Below are 13,953 nucleotides of genomic sequence, written 5' to 3'. Positions count from 1 at the left end.
TTTAAAATCCTTGCTACACTGCTCTGGGTATGTACCCTTCATTACTAGGTCACTTCTTACCTTCATGAGAGTAATGATGCCATAATGGGCTCACAATGTCAGTGAGGTGCGAGCTGAATCAAAATCAGTATATTAGGCTCACCAAATTAAATCTGAATTTGCAGAAGGATATTCAAGGGATACAGATGTAAAACAGAGCTAAGTTATCCCCCCCACCCCAAAAGCATGACAAAGGAAACTGAGTCTCATCATAAGCACATCAAATATTCTCTGTCCAAAATGAGATTTCTTTAACCCTGGGAAAGGAGCTTTTTGAACCACACAGCATGTACTGGTTCTGCCTTGCAACTTCCGTGTTTAAGTTCTACACTTAAAAAATAACCAAAGCAGGAGATGAAACATTAGCAACTGCTCCATGACATTGAGATGGATAAATACAGAGACTCTCTGCCACACTGACCTCAGAACACACGTTAGCCTGGAGAAGGGGAGGCTCAGGGGACACCTCATCACTCTCTACAAGACAGGAGGTCGTAGCCGGCTGGAGGTTGGTCTCCCCTCCCAGGCAGCGATCAGTTAGACAAGAGGGCATGGTCTTCAGCTCTGCCAGGGGAGGTTTAGGTCAGATATTAGGAAGAAATTCTTTACAGAGAGGGTAGTCAGGCATGGGCTGCCCAGGGAGGGGGTGGATTCTCTGTCCCTGGAGGTGTTTAAGGTGAGACTGGATGTGGCATCAGTACCATGGGCTGGGAACCACGGCGGGGTTGGATCAAGGGTTGGACTGGATGATCTCAGAGGTCTTTTCCAACCCAGCTGATCCTGTGATTACACGTGTTTATCAGGGTGCACATCTGCAACAGGAGAAGGACAAACTCCAGAACTTTGTGCCCACACCTAACAAGGAACACAAGAATACTTCTCAAAGCCCAATCAAAATTGTATTAAACTTACTTGCACTTGACACCAGCAAAACAGAACAATGCCCTAAGCAGCCAGTAAAATACAGTGTCCATTCAGCCACACAGACAGGCTCTGAAGCAAATGGAAGGGCCTGGACCTGGAGCTCACAGAGAGGAGACTGTGCTTAGGGGCCAGTTCTCTGCATGCAAGTTATTTCAATCTCTACAATCACCATTTAATTTTTTTAAAAGCCTAGAATTTGCTTCAGCTAACACTGGCAATGTAGAAATAACATGATGCCTTAAGTCTCCAGTTCAGTTTTATGACAGGTCTGTAAAGCAGGTACCTCAACAATTCATCTCTTTTCCCTTATCACATTTATGTGAATGTCTCTGAATCCTACTGCTCTGAGAGCTATTGAATTAAATGTAACCATTTTCAGCCTATGTTCATTTGTTTGTCAGAGGTTCACTCAGCTATAAGTGCAACACTAGCTTATAGACAGATACCCCATACTTCCTACATGAAAATTACAGTATCATTGTTTACTTATCCTGGATTATTGAAAGTCCTTATTTCAACTGTGCAAGCACTGCACAAAAGAAGTACTGTGTGGGCAAATATATAGCTCTGTTTTGATTTGTTTAGTCTTTCCTTTTTTCGCCTCAAAAGTCCACAGAAAATTATTAGTTTGTTTCTTCAGTTGCAACAATTAATAATTCATTTTTCAGACAGTGATTTTTAAGGGATCAAAGACAAGGCCAAAACATTGTACAAAAAGACACTAAAATAATTTCAAATAAAATTAATTATTCAAAAATGTAACTAAAACTCTTCCACAATGCCTGAATCTGCAATAGTAAGTCACATAACTAGCCAGAAAGACCACATGAATCAATATGACCACTCTTTAACAGCTCTGCCAGTATAAAGGATGGCTGATGGCTGATTTAAATAAGTTTCTTTCCAACACAAAACATTCATTTTGTTTGAACTACAACTGTTTTAACATAGGACTCCACACTGCTAAATCAAAGTCAGTAGGAATTGCACCATTGATTACAGGGACAGAGCATCAAAATGGTTATCCCAGGCTGCAGGTCAGAAAGCAGCACACCTCTAGAAGCAGTTGTGGTATCTCAGAACTCACAACACTACTAACAATTGCTACAGTAAATTTTAATTAAAGCATTTTCCTCTTGTAGTTTCCTCAACACATGACATTTTTGTACTCATAACCTGCAGCTTTCCTTTCCCAAAAGCTAATGCTTTAAATAAACACATCCAGAACAGAGGTAGCAAAACAAAAGCCTTTTTCACTGTTAAGTCATAGAAAATTATTTGCCTGCACATGCCAGAAAGCTCATCCCTGTCTTACTCTTACTCAGTTTTGGGGTCCTGAATTGAGTGGGGGTTGCTGTATAGCTTGTTTCTTTTCTTTTTTAAGTGTTATTACTGCCCTCACAGCATTCTAAGATCGTCATGCCTAGCTACAGAGACCAGATTTTCAACAGATCAGTTCAGTTAGGCACAAAATCAAAATGGACAAATCTTCACAAGAGCTCAGAACAGTCAGTACTAACCTCTTTTGAACATCTGCCCCAATTATAGATGCCAAGTACTTGAAAACCTGGCTCCAAGCTCTTAAAAATCCATTTTCATATGCTCAAAACCCATACTACAGCCAACAAAGGGACTCCTGACACTGGTTTTCTACCAGGGGAGAAGCAAGACAAGAAGTAACCTAGAACAGAGAGTAAATCTACTGAATAAATGCACTTCAAATGACAAAGCTTACTACTACTACGTTTAGTGGCACAGTCCAGTTTTGGGTGTAGCTCCTTTTTTATTTATATATTAGCCTGTCTGAGCCAGAACTGAACACCCTTCCTTTTCCATTTCCTCACTGGTGTCAGCCTGAGGTGTTGCTAGAGACAGCAGACAAGGGCCAGAACAATGAGCTGGCCGAAAGAAAGTGGAGCTATCCCTCACACTTTTCCTGTAACCAAATCAGCTTCAATGTACGTGAATTAACTGAGTTTACAAACCTGGGGAAGACAAAACCAGAATATTCATCCAACTGTAAATTTATACAGCTGTGAAAGAGAACATAACCATTTGCTATTTCAGGGGCTAGAATGTTATCACTTAGCTTTAACACACACTCCAGGAATCACTTCCTAAAAGAAACTATTGTGCAAAATGAGATTGAATTATACATTTTGAAGCTTTCACACCTTTGAACTTTCATATAAAATATGAAATAAGAAGGCCAAAATTCTGCCCTCAGCACAATTCTTTGTCCTGAAGATATGAATAAAAGTTGTTCTTTTATTGGAGTTTCTTTGAGGATATTTGAATTTGCAGTACAATAGTTGTTCACACTTCTATGTTAAAATATAAAACTGAAACGACAGTTCTGGCCAATTCATACAGTTATTACACTAGAAAGTCAGTTTCCATTAGTTCCCTGAACTGCCATACAGAAAAAGTAGAATCATCACTTATTTTTTGCTGTGATCAGACCTATATGGAGAAGTCTCCAAGCATTTGTTAAGGAACTCTTGCCTCTAAAACATGTGCACGACATCTAACATAAAAGTGTTTGGCTTTTTACTTCTACCACCTGCCCTGATAATTTAAACATGTGATTTTCTTAACACAAACTATATTTACGGCAGTTTCAAATACAGACTTCTCAAAGAGGCAATGTTAATTCTAGCTTATCTAAACACAGATAATTCTTATGAGAAAACAAAAACATCAGGGACTTAATGTAAAAACCTTCTAATACCCTAGCGTATAATTACATTATTCATTAGCAAGTGACTTCAAGTGGGTGTAATTTAATGTTTACTTCCTGTCCCTTGAGCAAACACAACACAGAATAGCTAATCAATTTGATCCCAAGATTCTAAAGTCTCAATAAAATCTGGTAGAGCTCACCCCAGGCTGCCCTCGAGGATCAAGAGTGCTTATCCAACTTACAGGTTCACTCACTTAAGGGGGAGGATGGCAGATCCACGTGCCTCCTGCGCTGTCAGCATTTCTCGGTAAATTCAAACGAAAGAAATTGTCCTGCAAGACTTACTTACCACTTGCTGTTGCCTTTGCCTAATTCCGTGTTTTGTGCGCTGGGCTGGTCCCTGTGAGGTGCCCTGAAAAGGGGCACACGCCCCCCGAGCCTCACCTCGCTCCTCCCTGCAACAGAGCCTGGCACAGGCCGCTGGCTCCGACCTCAGCCTGGGACCGTCCGTGAGGAGCTGCACACTGGCAAACAAAAAAACCCAGAAGACAAAGCCTATTAAAACAACGCTTATTTAGAAACAAATTATTTAATAAAACATTTAATTACTTAGTAAAGCTTCTGCCATTCAAACACCTTTTTTTCTCCATGCTGCCCAGCAGGGTTAATTCCCAATGGCAACACTGGAGAAAGCGCCCTGAGGCCTTTCCAAGGAAAACCCCCACCCTGAGGAGCGAGGTGACCCACGGGAGCTTTACAGGCAGAAATCCCGCGGCACCGCCCGCGCCTCCCGCTCACCGGCCCGTCTCAGCTGCCGCTCTCGCTGGGCTGGTCCGGCCCTTTCCCCGCCCGTCCCTCCCTCCGTGCGGTCCCACGGCCGAGGTGCTCTCGCTGGGCCGGCCCGGCCCTTTCCCTGCCCGTCCCTCTCTCCGTGCGGTCCCACGGCCGAGGTGCTCTCGTGCGGTCCCACGGCCGAGGTGCTCTCGCTGGGCCGGCCCGGCCCTTTCCCTGCCCGTCCCTCTCTCCGTGCGGTCCCACGGCCGAGGTGCTCTCGCTGGGCCCGGCCCTTTCCCTCTCTCTCCGTGCGGTCCCACGGCCGAGGGAGGCCTCGCGCGCCCTCAGGGGCCGCTAACGGCGCGCGCGCCCCGGCACGTGCGGTCAGCGCGGGCCCGCGTTCCCGCCGCGCGCTCTCCCATTGGCTGCTCGGGGCGGGGGCGGGGCCGCCGTGAGGGCGGCGGCGCTGAGGGGCCGGGGAGCTGCGGTCAGAGGTGGCCGTGCTGCTCCTCTGGGAAGGGCGAAGGGGCAGCTGGTGTGTTCCTCCAGGCGATTTATTATCTGTACGTTATTCTCCTCAATGCTGTATTTGTTTGGAGGTATCTAACGTTGGCTCCAGAAGTAAAGTGTTGGTGCCCTCTTGACAAACAGCCTCGCTTTTCCCTTACCTGTATCTTAACAGTGCTTCGCAACAAACTTTTAATAACACAGTCTTTATACCTGGGAAAAGGTGCCTTAACTGATTATGATGACTAAGCTCTGCCGTCTTTACTGGTGCCAAACTGCCTGGCTGGCTTGCCGGCTATTTGCCCACTTGTGCCAGTTCCTAACCGGGGGAGTGACTGCAGAATGGACTCGGGATTGAGCGAGGGCCTGGCAGAAGTTGCCCTGCCTGGAGCAGCTGATAATCCTCTCTGGATGCAGAATGGCTGCTCCTGTTACCTGTTGCCTTCTGGCACTTTTGTTACCTGGCATCTCCTTGTGGCAGCACTGGCTTTCCTGCTGCCTCCTGGCAGAACTGGAATGCAACAAAAAACCAGGAAAGGGAAACTTGAGGTGGCCTCAGTAAGAAGGGAAATACCGTGAAACTGTTTTAATTTCTGCTATATCTGTAGCTAAGTGGCAAGGCTTGAGGCACTGGGAGGGATGTTGAGCTCTATCAGCTGTCTGTGAGCCTGTTTCCAACTAACGGAAAAGGCATTCAATTGGTACACAGGTTCTCTGTAGTTTTCAGAGAGAATGGCTTCATCTAAGACTTGCACTGCCTGGCTCTCTAAAATAGCTTAGTAGTACATTTAGGTTGTCTTGCTTATGCTGATTCTTAAACTGTTTGGATTTTCTTCTCTGAACTGTAAACATATTAATTATTTTGATCAGTTACATTGACTTATTTTTGTCATTCTGATTATCAGTTTTATTCTCATTATGACATTACTGGTTTGTTTACATCTATTTTGTGTACCTAAAAGTCTGAGATGGGTACTTCATAATTATGTTGGCTTTTTGCATTAATGTGTGATCTATAATGTTTTGGAGCCATTCCATACTGTTTATTCAATTAGTTTGCCTGGTTTGTGTATTAAAAATCTTTCTGCATCTTGGAAAGTAATCTAATTTTCTATATACCAGAAAGATAATCTTATTCTGTAAGAAATTTGACATGATTTTCAATATTCTATTTGTCCAGGCCATAGCTGTTTTTCTTCTGCAGGAGTGGTCAAAGACTCATCACTGCTTAAAGAGTTTCAGGAGAGCTGTCTTCAGCAATGAGCTTTTTTCTTGAACTGTACAGCTTAAACACTAATTATACAGCACATGCTTGATGAAAACAGCATGTACTGAAGCGTATATCTGTGTAGTAATGCTAAACACAGAAACACCACCACAGAACTCAAAAGAAGGATGCAGTTTTCATCTTGTTCTCAATGAATGGCAGCAGTAATAGGCTGGAAAAGTCATAAGAAAAAGTAACTTGGCTAACAGAAAGTCAATATAGAAACTTTTTTTAAAATTTAGGTGCTTATTTTAGGTATTATACACCTCCTTTTTGTCAGAACTATTTCTTCTTACAATGGAATCAAAATTTGAGATCAATTTTCATGAGAACTTGTGACACCTCCCCGTGCCTGAAAAACTCTTCAGTTCTCAAACTTGTTCTTCCTACAACCTCTGCCTCCCATGCATTTAAGTCACTCTATTTCCAACAATACGTTATGGCCAAATTTTTCAGGATTTTGTTTTTTGTCAATGTAAAGAGAAGTGGATTGTACTAAAAATATTTGAAAGTATACAGAAACTTGACTGCAAATATTTAGTGGGTCTCAAGATGCAGGTGTTGGAGTTGACTTATGAATGTCTGGAATCTTACTGATAGTAAATTTGTAGCTGTGAGAAATGCAAACTTTGTGGAGACTATTTTCCTCTTAGTAGGCCTGTCTAAATCAGGGGGAAGGGGTGGGGTGATGTCACAATTCTTAGCTTCTGACACCGCTTTTCATATTGAATACTAAGAGCTAACTTTTTGCAAATGAATTCTAGGTGATAGAATTATCTTTTCAGTGCTAATGTCTATTGAGTATTTTCTGTACTGACATGTAAAATCTTTTTTTCTCCCTTGTATAATTTGACGTCTCTGTACTACTTGCTGCTGGTTTTTTCAGGTAATGTATGACCTTTTAATCATTCCATTGTCTATTTGCTTCTGCACTGGTACTGAACTGTCAGGCTTGGGGCCTTATCCATTGCCTGCAGTTCTGCACCTCATCCACATTTTACAGAAACTGGTGGAATTGCGTGATTCCTCTCCCTTCACTTACGTGCTTGGCAGCAGCTCCTTCATGGGTAGAGCTGTTGTTTTTCCTCTCTACTGAATGTTCCAGCTCTGGCAGTGTCAGTTCCTTCACCAGCCATCTGTCGTGCTGGCTCACTCACTATCTTAACAGCTCTCCTTCTCAGACTAGATGTAAGTCCTAGGGACTATGCCATCAGATGTTAATTTTTTATTCAGAAGCTTTTAAAACAGTTGTTGCTGCACACAAATACCCTATATTTCAATCCTCTCTATTCAGTCCTTGGCAATTGGTTGCTTTTTTCAGCCTCATCCTTTTTCTAGGTTCCTTTGCAACTTGTTTGTCTATCGCTTCTTTTCCTAAATTTTTAGAGTAATTTTCTTCAATTTGACAACCTAGTTTGCCCCTGAATTCTATCTGGAAAGTGCATGTCTGAATGCAAGGAAGGTCTAGCCCAGTTCTTTCCGTTGTTTCACAGTAACTCTACAATCACTGAAAGAAGCATCTAAGTACTTTCAGATGTTACAGAAGTCAGGTAATAGCTCCTGAGAAGTGTGAGATTGATACCTTTTGTCAATAAGTTAGATAATAACTTCTTTGTGGTGATATTGGTGTTACAGATGGGATAGATTGTCTTGTAGCTCAGGGGCTGGCATATTGCTAAACAATCTAGCAATCTTTTTGATGAAAAGTTCTATTTGCTTGTAAGCTAGTCAGGCCTAGATGCAAAATTGTTTTATGAAGCCCCAAGAGTATAGTATTCCTTATTATAGGAGCAGTTTGTTTTATTTTTGTACTCTATACCTGCTTTATAATCTTTCAATAGCTAAGATTCAGTCAGATAGTGTTGAGAGCTTTATAAACCACTACTTGGGTTAGTGCAATTTCAAGTTACAGAAATGAATCACACAGATAATAATTTCAATAGAGACATACCAGATTTTTTTTAATATATATTGATAATTCTTTCTCAGACCCTCTGCTCCTTTCCTGGACAAATTCAAATATCGTTTATTGCTAGTGCCAATTAGTCAGCCAAGCATCTGCTCTGGCAGCTGTCCTCATGAAGAAGGCCCCAGAAGATTAAAACTCCTGGGACACTGATAACATGTTAGATGTTACTGTTTGCCATCTTCTAGGTATCTTCCATACTTCTTGTTTCTTAATGATAAAGAAAACTGAGTGTGCTTACAGCAGTAACTAATAATTAGCAAATGGATTTTATTTCCCCACTGTACCTATGACCTCCAGCATAAATTTAGACCTGTCATGTTATGCCTCTAGCGAGGGACTGTCCATCTGAGAAAGGTTTGTTCCAATCTGAACCTTTGCCACTCAAACAAGTCTTCTCCCATTGTGATGCTGTTATGGTGGTAGAAGTGTGTTCATAATAGATCCCTCTGTTCTGGTCTAGAAAGTTAAAACTGTATTATTATATTGGTAACAGAATTTATGCCAGTATAATAATTCCAGTAGTACAGAATAGTCTTACTAAAAGTTACACAGTGTTGTTCTGGTATTTTTTTGTGCACAGAAAGTGAAAACAGTCAAGTAAGACAGCAGCATGGAAGAGAGTGAGAGTGGCAATTAATTTTTTTTCTGTCTTTCTCTCAGACAAGTCAACGTCCTAATCCCAGGACATGGCTTCCAATAGGAAGGTAGCATAGTGCTAGTCTTTGAGGCAGCAGAAGTTGTCTCCAAAACCCTACTGAGTGAGGTACTCAGGTGTGGTCATGACAAGCCTTATAATTAATCATAACCATGAGAGGCAAACAAATTTGAAAATGTCCAGAAGTCTGCAGCTGTGAACTGGTAACTAATATGCTTTTTCTCATTAAGTGAAGCTGCAGATATCTTATGCTAAAAAGAGCAAGTAGTCAAGTCCAAGAAAGCTGGAGACAAAAACTGGTGAGCTACAGCTTATCTTCCCTGCTTGTTACTAGGACATACTCTGTAGTCTGGATTCAAACTAAGCATTATCCTATTAATATTAAGGAATGTCATCGTTGTTAGGTGAACGTGCTGTCTATGTAAATTTACTGTGCTGGAAATAACATGTAAACTTGCTTCAAAAGAATAAAACTATTCACCAGAATGTGACTGGAAGGGTATTTTAAGAGCAGATAAAATCTACTTACGTGCTAGACTAGAAGGAGCTAGCTGCTACTTAGCATGCTATTAACTAAAAGGAATCTCAATTAATTCCCTCTGAAAAAAAAAAATTGTTAGGCCTTTCAAGTTTTCAAGATTTTGTGCTTTAAGTAATTTCAGTTACCAAAGAGAATTCCTGTTAACAAACCAGTCAAAATTTGAACCAATACAGTTAAGGAAGCGTGAAGTGAATAAAAACTTAATTTTTCCATTAGGCTAATAAACTCTTTCCATCATGGAAAATACAGAGGCTTTAGCTTCATCATAGTTTTTACATTGTATTCTGATTAATCAAAATTATCTGAGTAAGTCACACTTCCAGCTGGCAAGACATGCTCATTGCAACCTCCTAAAGTAATCGGAACATCACCGCAGAGTTTATTAATCTTCCACCCTTCTTAAAACAAGGCTTGCTATTCCATTTACATATAATATGTTCAGTAAGAAGTTAGATTAAGTGACTTTTCATATCCTGTACAAATGGCTGACATGATACAACTTGTGGCACAGACTTTCCTATGTATAGGAAAGTGCTGAATTGGGAAATCTGGAGCTGAGCCTTGTGGTATTGTCAGAAGTAGCTCTTCAGAGGCAGATTATGAAATTAGAGCTTAATCTCTGCTTGACATAGAGTTAATATGCAGCCATTCCAGGGCTGAAGCTGTTTACTGGTTCTTCCATCTGTCAGGATTTTCCTAGCTTTTCTGGGAAAGAAATACATACATTTGAAACTGAGACTGCACAGAGGAAAGCTTTCTTTGAGGCTGTGTTATGGAACCCTTTGGAAGAATTGTAGGTAGCTGCTGGCAGACCACCAGGTGAAAGAGTGAATGGGTGTAATGGAAGAGTTATTTACAATAACTAAACACACTAAAGATCCTTCTCCTCTTCGGTGTAACACTTGAAACCTGTTCGTGTCAGAGAAAATAGTGTGAAAAATAATAGTCAAAAGCATTAAAACAAGGAGAATGATAGACCTGAATGAAGTCTACATAGGGGTTTTTTTGTTTCTTTCTTTCTTTTAGGACTGGGCTTAGCTTTTGCTTTCTGAGTACTGTTTTGATGTGGAAGATATGAAGAGAAGAATATTGGGCTAAAGCTGGAGGTTCTGGGAAGTGCTCAGGAAGCTCGTTTTTAAAAAGTTGCAAATATCTGTCACTCATGTTATTTGAAAGTTAATAGTTTAAGAAGGAAGCTGAAATGACAAGTTCAGGGCCTCCTCTCATTGAATAAAAATCCTTTTATAGCCAAGATATGCCCATCTATTTACAGCAATATACAACTGGAATTAGGTTTGCCAGTCTGTGGTAGCCAACTTCTTGTGCTTCATTTCCATTGTACATTGTTCTTTCAAAGGAATGCTTATCATACAGCTGATACCTAGCAGTAACAAGAGTAATTTACAGAATTGCGCCTTATCAGCTTTTTTCAGTAATTTTTCCACCTTTGGTGTGGGACTAAGAAAAGTTTCCCCAGGACTAGAAACAAAGAAGGGTTGTTTTTAGACTATGGAATCATCTTTGCTTTTGCACTGTCTTGCCATGTTCGAAGGGTAACCGCAACTTAAAGCTCTCTAGAGCTCTATCATGAAAAGGGGATGGTTTGTGCATCCTCTGTGACTACCAGGATCCTCATCTCCACTGTATGTCAGCAAAGGATGTATCCACATGCTCGGGAAATAATTATGCACTCTCATTGTCAGGGTCTCTTCCTCCCTGTCTTTCTCTCTCAAAGAGGCACTAAGGGATTCCAATATGGATTTTATCCTTCTTTCACTCATGGGGACAAGAGAACACAAACTTCTATCCTCTGAATAGATCTACTAACATATCCCAGTCCACAAGGAAATAATAAAATTAACAAGGTTCTTATCTTTCTTCATTTGTCTGTGGCAGTTCTTTAGCTTGGATAACAGACTCTTGTCTATGCTGCGTTTTCTAGACTCTCCCTGTCTTCTGCTGGTAGGGTCCTCAATGGAGTTCAGCTTGGAGCTGGATGAAGGATTCTACGGAAAAAGCTATTAAACTCTGATCTCTCATCTCTATGACAGTACTGATTTCACAGAAGTAACTGTGATGAAGGAGACAGGAACTGAGTAGTTTTTCTTCCAGTCTGAGACATTTGAAGTGTTTCGGGGCATACTCACTATTCTGATTATTTTCACTTGTCATTTCTCACCGAGACAGAACTTCTCATTGTTTTCAATACCAATGGCAGACTGTTCTGCTTAGCAATATGGGAAGGGTGGAGTAACCTGTACAGAAAGCTGCAGCCCCTCAACAGATAGCTGCTTATTTTTCTTAAATAATTTTTCTCTTCCCAGAAAGGGTTAAACTCATATTTTCTCCATCCAGTAACTGCTTAGTGAAGAAAGAAAACAAAGTTGCACAACTTCCTGAAGCAAGTGATGATGAATTTTTCCACTAGCCTCTTTGCAGTTACCCTAAAGGAGTCTATAGATTTTTTACCCCTTTCTCCAACATGGTTGTATCAATGTTTTGAGTAAGTGAAGGGAATAAAGTGACTACTTAATTCTTCTTTTGGCAAAGAGGAGAGAGATTAAAGCAAGACGTCCTTGCTTAAAAGTGAATAGATTCTACTGTACTTGAAGCACAGTATAGGTGGGAAAGAACTGAAAAAACACCAAAACCTGTATTGAAGCAAGAATGTTAATCAATGTTAACTCATTTAGAAATAGTTAAGAGGGACAGATGGAATCCAGTGATTCTGTCTCTCTTACATGAGTCATTTCTAAAATATATTAAAAGCTGGTGTACTTTTCAGTGACAGATATGGCTTGTCATTTTAGAGGTTATTTTTGCTATTGTTAACACTGAAATAGATTGTGCTTGAGTAACAGTAGTTGACAGAAGTCTTAACTACCTCAGAGAAAATAGTTGTCTTGCATTCATTAGCTTGGCTTTCAGGTTTGAGGAGCTGTATGTGGCTAAACTTTGAGATTATGTAACAGTAATAGAATCCTGTTCAAGTTGATGCTTTTAGAATACAAGGGAGCGAGGGTGAGGAGGGGGGTGTGACTGTGCAGCAAACCCACGTTAAACTCTTTCCCCCAGTGTATTCTCTGAGAGAGCAGTGAGCCCCCGAACAGAGCCCAGGCCATGCTCTCTGCAGTTGGCACTGAACTCATCGTGCACCGGGGGGATTTTTCCCTTGGGATGGTAAGGGTCAGCTCACATGCGGAGTGCTTGCTTTCCGCTCTTTAAATATATTTTTAAACCTTAAAGTTGTAGCACAAGATTCAAGCCTGAGAGATTGCTCAGTCTCCCTCACCTTCATGGAGATTTTTCTCTAACCATAAAGTTGCTTGCTCCTGCTTTGACCCAAGAGGATATTTGCTGGTCACTTCACTAAGGTGTGGCAGCATTCTGCTGCTTTTAGAGTAAAAGCTGAGTGACTCTAACAGGGCCAGGGTGAGCATGATTAAGTCAAGAATCATCAAAATCTGGTGACTTCCCAGTGGATAAATACAACCTTATGTGCAGGGCTTGCCCCATGTCCCATCATTTTCCTCTTGCCTCCATCCCAAGCACTAGAAACAAAGCTGAGTAGAACTTAAAGCAGGAAAATCTTATATTCGTTGCAATTCTGCATAGATTCTGTTCCCAAACTACACATTTCTCAGGAACTAGTTGTTCTAAACAAAATAAAATGGAAGTGAATATTTCTGCACAAATCTTTGTCAGCACTGTGTTGTCAGCTCAAATTATGTCCCTCTTTACAGCAATGCCACAGTTCAACCATAGTCTAACATTTTGCCAGAATTTAGAGTGACTTTGACCTGTGAGACATAAAAGTACATGATTATAGCAATAATGCCTGAAGTGAGGTTACAGTTTTCTTCTGTTTACTCCTGAATGTTGAGGAGAACATACTACAAATGCTTAAACACTACAGTTAAATATTCATAAGTCAGAAGCTATACCTTCAAAAATTGCTGAAAATATCACTTGTTACTTGAAGGAAGTTATTTGGATTACTTCTTTTGAGTTAGCAGGCCCTCTCTTGTGAGAGGAAGCAATTCAGTAATTGCTTAAATGCACATTGCATTGTGCATTTAAATATCTTCTTTGAAGAGTAGACTTGGGAGTATCATATAAGAGTTTAGAGGCATTTATGGGCATAAGTAAAATCTAGTTATGTTTAATGCCAAGCATTGCTAGAATTCAAGCAGAGAATTTTTACTATACAATACATAAAATTATTTTTTCTCATTTTAGAGTTGTAGAAAATACGTAGGCCATCTCAGCCACAATCCAGGGAACAAAAGACCATATTAAAAAGATGTTTTGGCAATACAAGGTACTTCAGTTCTCCTTAACAAAGGTATGTGTCTTGTCATTCTCCCTCATATAGATAGCAGTAAAAAAAGTCTTTGCTTTTCAATAGCACATGTTGATTTTTAACTATAGCATTTTTGTACAGATTGTGCTTATAAGGATTATTTTTAAGCCTTTTGTTACTGTATAGTGTTGTCATAAACATGACTCTAATGTTAAAAATATATCCAGGTCAGGTTTTCGTGCAAGCCTTTTTGAAAAATAGACTTTTACTTAAGTGTAATGGAAACATTTC

The 13,953-nt window shown here is 40.6% G+C and overlaps 2 protein-coding genes across 16 annotated transcripts in view; one reads left to right on the top strand and one right to left on the bottom strand.

The window, feature by feature from the left end:
- The window catches only part of SMPD3 (sphingomyelin phosphodiesterase 3), a 96,902-nt gene that overhangs the window by 80,358 nt on the left and 2,591 nt on the right, over positions 1-13,953 (bottom strand). The window contains exons 1-2 of one of the 2 annotated variants that reach the window (XM_027750017.2): positions 4,445-4,600; positions 3,996-4,170 (exon numbers count right to left, since the gene is read on the bottom strand). The gene's annotated coding sequence lies outside the window, so the exon portion shown is untranslated. Of the gene's footprint in view, positions 1-3,995; positions 4,171-4,444; positions 4,601-13,953 lie in introns of those variants that run through there. The other variant, XM_027750019.2, reaches the window with a different exon arrangement.
- Positions 4,905-13,953, top strand: part of ESRP2 (epithelial splicing regulatory protein 2) — a 180,198-nt gene continuing 171,149 nt past the window's right edge. For all 14 annotated transcript variants that reach the window (XM_039382525.1, XM_039382524.1, XM_039382521.1 and 11 more), the window contains exons 1-2: positions 4,905-4,983; positions 13,599-13,704. The gene's annotated coding sequence lies outside the window, so the exon portion shown is untranslated. The remainder of the gene's footprint in view (positions 4,984-13,598; positions 13,705-13,953) is intronic.

The sequence above is a fragment of the Pipra filicauda genome, unplaced genomic scaffold, assembly GCF_003945595.2.
Source record: "Pipra filicauda isolate LSUMZ 115617 unplaced genomic scaffold, ASM394559v2 scaffold273_size1055052_pilon, whole genome shotgun sequence".
In the NCBI taxonomy this organism is placed as follows: domain Eukaryota; kingdom Metazoa; phylum Chordata; class Aves; order Passeriformes; family Pipridae; genus Pipra; species Pipra filicauda.
This window is presented reverse-complemented; position numbering and strand designations above follow the sequence as displayed.